This window comes from Aethalodelphis obliquidens, unplaced genomic scaffold, assembly GCF_003676395.1.
Source record: "Aethalodelphis obliquidens isolate GAN/ISIS:26980383/991018 unplaced genomic scaffold, ASM367639v1 scaffold5, whole genome shotgun sequence".
In the NCBI taxonomy this organism is placed as follows: Eukaryota; Metazoa; Chordata; class Mammalia; order Artiodactyla; family Delphinidae; genus Aethalodelphis; species Aethalodelphis obliquidens.
The window spans coordinates 37,232,966-37,240,516 of NW_020837949.1; the positions used below are offsets into that span (position 1 = coordinate 37,232,966).

Below are 7,551 nucleotides of genomic sequence, written 5' to 3' on the forward strand. Positions count from 1 at the left end.
TCTCTTCTCACCTTTCCCACCCCCTCAATTCTTTTTTTAAAAAAGATTTATTTATTATTTATTCATTTAATTTACTTTTGGCTGCGTTGGGTCTTAGGTGTGGCATGTGGGATTTTTCGTTGCGACGCTTGGGCTTCTCTCTAGTCGTGGCATGTGGGTTTTCTCTCTCTAGTTGTTGTGCATGGGCTTAGTTGCCCCACAGCATGTGGGATCTTAGTTCCCTGACCAGAGGTTGAACCCGCATCCCCTGCATTGTAAGGTGGATTCTTTACCACTGGACCACCAGGGAAGTCCCTCCCACCTCCTCAATTTTATATGCTCCTCTCTCAGGTTTTATTCTCATAGATTAGAAATTCTTAAGAGTGGGATTCACTTTCTGGCAAGGCATATCGGATTGGGGAGACAGCAGTTTTTTGAATCACATCCATCACACACACACACCCCAAAAGATGTGTTTCCATGTGCATGCTGGGGGAGGGGTATCCCTGGCTTCTACTGCTGGTCCCCACTGAAAATTAGTGAAGGGAACAAGAGTCGTGATGATTGCCTTGTGTGGAGGACTTGTGTAGAGTCAGAAACAAAGCCCTGTGACCTCACGAAAGTAACTGGGGCTTGTTATTAATCAATGAATTTACACTAAAGTGTGTCCAAAGTGGAATCCATTTTATTTAAAACAGGATTACGTTTTAAAAATAGAATTGAGTTGGGCTTCCCTGGTGGCGCAGTGGTTGAGAGTCCGCCTGCCGATGCAGGGTACACGGGTTCGTGCCCCGGTCTGGGAAGATCCCACATGCCGCGGAGTGGCTGGGCCCGTGAGCCATGGCCGCTGAGCCTGCGCTTCCGGAGCCTGTGCTCCGTGGCGGGAGGGGCCACAGCAGTGAGAGGCCCGCGTACCGCAAAAAAAAAAAAACAACAAAAAACAAAAAAAGAATTGATTTCAATGCTAGGAATTAGGATAGCACAGGGAGGCCAACATGGCACTTTTCCATTTAGTAAGAGGCAAATGCCTACCCCCTCACATCAACCTGAATAGGTGGAGTTAGCCATCAAATATGGACTCACACAATAGACTAGTCTTTCCTAACAAGAGAAAAAAGCCAAAAACAAACAAACAAAACCCCTGCCACAACCCACACAACAATGAGCTCCAGATTATAGCCCTAAGAATAGCTCTTCCTAGAGAGAGTAGAGGTACAATTTGGAGAGTTCCAGCCAATACACTGATATGTACCTAGGAATGGAGTATACCAGAGAAAAGCAAAGTGTGAGGGAGAGGAGTGGAAGTGAAACCACACACCTCAGATTGAAACTTGAACCCACAAGGCTGGGACTTGAACCCGGCCAAAACCCAGACTGGGGACTTGAATCCACACAGCCGGGACTTAAACCCAGCCCAAATCCACAGTCTTCCAACTGAGATCACACACCTGGTTTCAAGACTTAATGAAACTCAGGTTCTTGATGTCTCATCACAGACAGAATTAGTGATAGGTAAGAAGAGGATTCATTTAGAGAGAAACACCCTCCACAGACAGAGTTTGGGCCATCTCAGAAGGTGAGAAAAGGCACAAGGGTGTGGGGTTGTCAGTTTTTATAGTGGTGGGTAATTTCATAGGCTAATGAGTGGGAGGAGTATTCCAGCTATTTTAGGAAGGGGTGGGGATTTCCAGGAATTGGGCCACCACCCACTTTTTGATCCTTATGGAACTGTCATGGAGCCTGTGGGTGTGTCATTTAGGTTGCTGACGTGAGCATACACTGAGGCTCAAGGTCTAGCGGAAGTCGACTTGTCCGCCATCTTGGACCCATTTGATTCTAATTAGTTTATGTCATGTCCTCGGACTATGTCATTCTTTCAGAGGTTGTGCCCTGCCTCTCTCCCTCCTGTTTCATTACCCCTCAGAGATTTTACTCCCATATTGTTATGGGAAGCAGAAGGGTGATGGTCTGTCTTCTGTAACTGCTTCAAGGCTGAGTAGGGGAGTCGACCCTGCCTGTCAGGGAGTAAAAATCTCTGGATGCCTGATCTAGGGGCCCCAGGGGCAGGGCAGATCCCTGTTTTAAGTCAGTATGGGCTGGAATCCTCGCATAGCCATCATCTTGTTGTAGAACTGTTGTAATTGTTTCCATTGCCTTTCTATGAATCTCTCTGAAGATGAAGCACTTTTTATAACAGCATCAGAGTACAAAAATATCCATAAATGACAAAAGACTTAAAAGGCATGGTTAAACATCTGATTACAGTGTAATCGATAAAGAAACTTGGTTACAATAACCACAATTACGAATGATTACATTGAACACACCAAATAATCCTAGTTTAATATTTCTCTTTAAGGTACCTCAGGGGACCTCTAAAGTACCCCAAAGTTAGCTGGAAATCAAAAGAAACTTAATTGAAATTTGATATTTGCAAAGTTTGTCAAAAAAGTTTGAAACACTTGGTCAAATAAGATCATAGGTTACCATGAGACAATACTTATTCCTTAACCAAAGTTAACCAAAAGCAAATACAAGTCATTTAAAGGCAAAGAAAATCTGTTGTCAAAAGCAGCATTTCAATAATACTCTGGAGGGAGAAACCAAATCCAGTCTCGTTCTAGCCCATTCCAAACAAAATCCATTTACCCAACTAAATTCAATCCAGTCTTAGAAAATCCTGATCATGCATAACTCTTTTCAGTATTTTTCATTCTTCACACCTTTTTTTTTTTTTTACTAAAAACACATATTGTACTTCTCTTAAAAGTTTTTTTCATATATACACCACCAAACGTAAGGTAGATAGCTAGTGGGAAGCAGCCACATAGCACAGGGAGATCAGCTCGGTGCTTTGTGACCGCCTGGAGGGGTGGGATAGGGAGGGTGGGAGGGAGGGAGACGCAAGAGGGAAGAGATATGGGAACATATATATATATGTATAACTGATTCACTTTGTTATAGAGCAGAAACTAACACACCATTGTAAAGCAATTATACTCCAATAAAGATGTAAAAAAAAAAAGGAATTCCCTAACACCAAAAAAAAAAAAGTTTTTTTCACACTGTGTTACTTTTCTTGTTGACAAATTTGTAACAGAATAAGGTCTTATTTGACCTCTGATAAACCTAGGTACAACAGAAGTATTATACTTAACATGGATGACTCTAACATGTCCATATTAATCAAACCAACAAGCTTAAGCCACGTTCAATACCAGATATCAGTTTAGTACTGAATATTTTCCAGATGACATGAACCTGAAATTCATTCTGGCCAGATTGCTTTTTATTTCTGAGTATTTATATAAGCGCTTAAATTTTTAAAAGCCAATTAAGTAGAACTCTTTTACAAAATAATTTTTGGCAATACCATACAACTACAACGCACATATAGATACATATGAACACACAAACAAACACAGAGGCCACACAGTTCCCATCCCAAAATTCAGCCCTGAGTCAGGTACAACATGAAAGCTATCATTTACAAGGGGTTGGATTCAAATTGGGCTTCTAGGAGATGGAACAAATCAAGGTCACCTACCTAGATGGCTAAACCCTTTTTACTAGTTTTTACAGAAAGGATACTTAAGATTTCTATTTATCCTTGACAAGTCAAGTTCTAAATTTACTTTAAAATTTGCATTTAAAAAGATGGCAGAGATATGCGTTCCTGAGAAGACCAGATAGGACATTTGCATCTCAAAGTTACAGGCAAGTTCCTCCTAGGATGACTCTGTTTCCCCTTTGTTTAATATTTACAAGGCTCTTAAGATAAATAGGGAAGGTTTGGGGAGCCTAGAAGGATTGGTGGGTTTTGGATTATTTTTGGAGCCACACCTCTGGTCCTATATAGACTACATTTGTAAAACAAGGACAGTTTTGTTTTCTTTTTCAAAGAATTGGGTGGTTACCTCAATGATATTGAAGGACTGACACACTCATTCACCTATGTTGGAAAGTTTTACTTTTCCTCATTTAGCTTAGGGGAGAAGGCCTCTTCCAAAATTCCTATCAGGCTCTGAATATCAGCTATGGTCAGTTTAGGCAGACCAGTGATCTCCTATTTTGATAATCTACTTACAAACATTTTTAAGGATCTTCCCTAGGTTTAAGAAATTTGTACCTTACATTTAGACACTATATAATCCTTTTTATTTAATAATCACCGGCTGGATATCTTTGGCCAAGCCCGGAACCTCGATATTCCACATTCCAGGGTCTACTAAGGCTTCTATTTTAGCTTCAGATTTTATCTGTTCCTTTTTGCTTTTTGTTAGAACCATTTGGTGATGAGAGTGGTTCCGCTGCCCCTCGAGAAACAGAGTGGCCCCTAACTTAGTTAATAAATCACTTCCCATTAAAGGGATGGGACAGTCAGGCACAACCAGGAAGGAATGTAAAAACAGCTAGCCATTGACCTTGCACAAAAGGGATTCCAGGAATGTGTGCCCATGTCTCTTCCCTGACAATCCCATTACATATTCCTTATGATTGCTAAGGTTTCCAATCCTTTGGGTGAAGACCGAGAAGGTTGCACCAGTGTCTATAAGAAACTCTATCACATTGATTTGCCACATCAATGACCACCCGAGGCTCAACATTAGTTATGTAGATGGTATCTCTAGGCCTTGGGTCCCTTCAGTCTTCTGATTGCAAAACCATCAATGGCCGAGGGGCCGGCATTGCTCTCTGGCATATGGGGCATTCCCTCTTCCAGTGACCTGGCTGTTTGCAAAGGACACATGGATCACAATCCTCCCACCAGTGCCCCTTTTGTCCACACAGGGTCCACTAGCCTTGTATGGGTAACCATGGGCCTTGTGGTCTGCCAGGGCCAGATTGGCCCAGAAAAGCTGGCATTTGGGTCGTCTCTGAGCGGACACAGACACTGCAATCATTTGGCCATTCTGCATATTTCTCTGGGTGTGTTCAGCCTTTTTCGTCATATCCCTATTACTGCAAACCAAATAAGCCAGTTGGAACAAATCATTCATTGGACTCTGAGGACTAGCAGTTGCTTTCTGAATTTTGCACCTGAAATCTGGGGCAGACCGGGCTATGAAATGCAAAGCCAAAAGGGCCTGTACCTTGGGGGAGGAGGGATCCACATTCGTTTGGGATCCATGGCCCTGTAGGGTGGGTCAGTTAATGTCTGCTGTGTCCTTTTCAGAGTTATCTCTCCCGAACTACACATGCCTTAAATTCCTTTTGGGTTCCATTGTCTAGATAGAAGGCCACGAAAATTTGAACATAAGGTACTTAACTCCATTTTAAATTTCCTAACTCATATTGTGGCCAAACCTGATTACATAACCTACTAAGTTCTTTCCTTTTAATTCTTGTTGTCCAAATCTTTCCCAACCCTGGTGTATATGGCCCAGAAGGGTATTGGTTGGGATTGATGCAGCCTGACCCATTTCAGACAAGCCTGAGGTGACATCTCTAACTCCCGGGCTATCAAAAGTTCTACTCTTAATTCAAAATCCACCGTGCAATTTAGTCAAGATTTGCACTTACGATTTTAGATGCTATCCCTTCCAAGGTAGTCTCCCAACCAGGTTTTAGCGCCCCAAAAGTTGCAAAGAAATGGCACAGAAGACATCCCTAATGGTGTTGATGATGAGCTGGAGTTGGTCTAGCTATAAGCTGGGAATAAAGGGTCAGCACTTGTAAGGGTCAGAGGAAGGGGAGTAAAAGCAATAAAAAGTACACCTTGGGGGCTTCCCTGGTGGCGCAGTGGTTGGGAGTCTGCCTGCCGATGCAGGGGACACGGGTTCGTGCCCCGGTCCGGGAGGATCCCACATGCCGCGGGTCGGCTGGGCCCATGAGCCATGGCCGCTGAGCCTGCGCGTCCGGAGCCTGTGCTCCACAGCGGGAGAGGCCACAACAGTGAGAGGCCCGCGAACCGCAAAAAAAAAAAAAAAAAAGTACACCTTGGTAGTCACACAGGTCTTCTGGGGTTAATAGAAGAAAGAAATAGAGCAGGAATGAACAAGAATACAAGAATGTAGGAGAAAAACCTCAGAGTCAAAGAGAAGAGTATAGATATTAATAATTCCGTCCTGGACTTACTGTTGGATGTGCGTTAAGTATACGGGGTTGACCCGCTGGTCAAAAATGAGCAGACATCGGCAGAGCGTCTTCCCCAGTATGCCTGGCTCATGGCATCCCACGGGCCTCTTTAGGACCAAGACCTAACTCTCAACATTTTCTTACCTTATCACTGTCCCTTCGTGGTTGCCAGCTGAAACCGTGCACCTCAGACTGGGACTTGAACCCACGTGCCAGGACTCGAACCCAGCCAAAACCCACAGTCTTCCAACTGAGATCACACATCTGGTTTTAGGACTTAATGAAGCTCAGGTTCTTGATGTCTCATCACAGACAGAATTCAGTGAGAGACAAAGTGATAGGTAAGAAGTGGATTTATTTAGAGAGAAACACACTCCACAGAGTGTGCGCCATCTCAGAAGGTGAGAAAAGGCAGAAGGGTGTGGCGTTGTCAGTTTTTATAGTGGTGGGTAATTTCATAGGCTAAAGAGTGGGAGGAGTATTCCAGCTATTTTAGGAAGGGGTGGGGATTTCCAGGAATTGGGCCAACACCCACTTTTTGATCCTTATGGAACTATCATGGAGCCTGTGGATGTGTCATTTAGGTTGCTGACGTGAGCGTATACTGAGGCTCAAGGTCTAGCGGAAGTCGACTTGTCCGCCATCTTGGACCCATTTGATTCTAATTAGTTTATGTCATGTCCTCGGGCTATGTCATTCTTTCAAAGGTTGTGCCTTGCATCCTTCCCTCCCGTTTCAGAAGAATTAACTAAGAGGAGATGGGGAGGGCAGGGAGTGTGCTGATTTGTATTAAAAATTTGAAAGAGAGGTTGACTGGAGAGTAAGAGAAATAAAGGATGTGAGCCTAATACTAATTTTTCTCAGAGCTGGCTAAAATTTGACTGGAATTTATGGAGGTTTAAAGCGCTTTCTCTATGCCTGCTCCACATTTTTTGTATGGCTTATTTTTTCTTTCTGGTTTATTTTTTTCCCCCCTTTGAATCTTGTTAACTTTAGAGTTTCTTTAGGATTAGTAAGCCAAATAAAAGTTCTTGGAGTAGGATTTTTGGGGTGAGAGTTTAAAGGATTGATGAGCATTTCATGTGACATCCATACAGAGTAGTGTAAGGCCAACTGGCCCGAGGCAGGGGAACACAATCAGATTCACAGGTTGCATCAGACCAAAATTCTCTGGACCACCCAGTTCCAGAAACTGCCCTGGAGATATTCCGAACCACCCAGTTCCAGGAACTGACCTGGGGACTTTGAACCCAGCCCAGCCTTCCCGCCTTTCGAGGGGGCGGGACTAACGGTTCCCCAGGATACCCGAAAAGACCACCAAATAAGGAATACCCTGCGCCCTCCCACATTCACCACACCCCTTTCCCTTCTTCCCCTATAAAATCTTGCCCAACCCTCGCCCGGGTGCGACTTCTCTGGCCCCTTTCTCTCGGACCAGTGAACCTCGCCCGGGAGCGCTCCCTAATAAGCTTTCCTCTGTTTCGCGGTGCCGTT

The 7,551-nt window shown here is 43.9% G+C and overlaps 1 long non-coding RNA gene across 1 annotated transcript; it reads left to right on the top strand.

The window, feature by feature from the left end:
- The first annotated feature begins 1,389 nt into the window (after nt 1-1,389).
- LOC113617831 (uncharacterized) lies at nt 1,390-6,421 on the top strand. Its single transcript, XR_003431781.1, has 3 exons — nt 1,390-1,484; nt 4,280-4,283; nt 6,387-6,421. It is a non-coding gene; the product is annotated as an uncharacterized LOC113617831 (long non-coding RNA).
- The last annotated feature ends 1,130 nt before the right edge of the window (nt 6,422-7,551 follow it).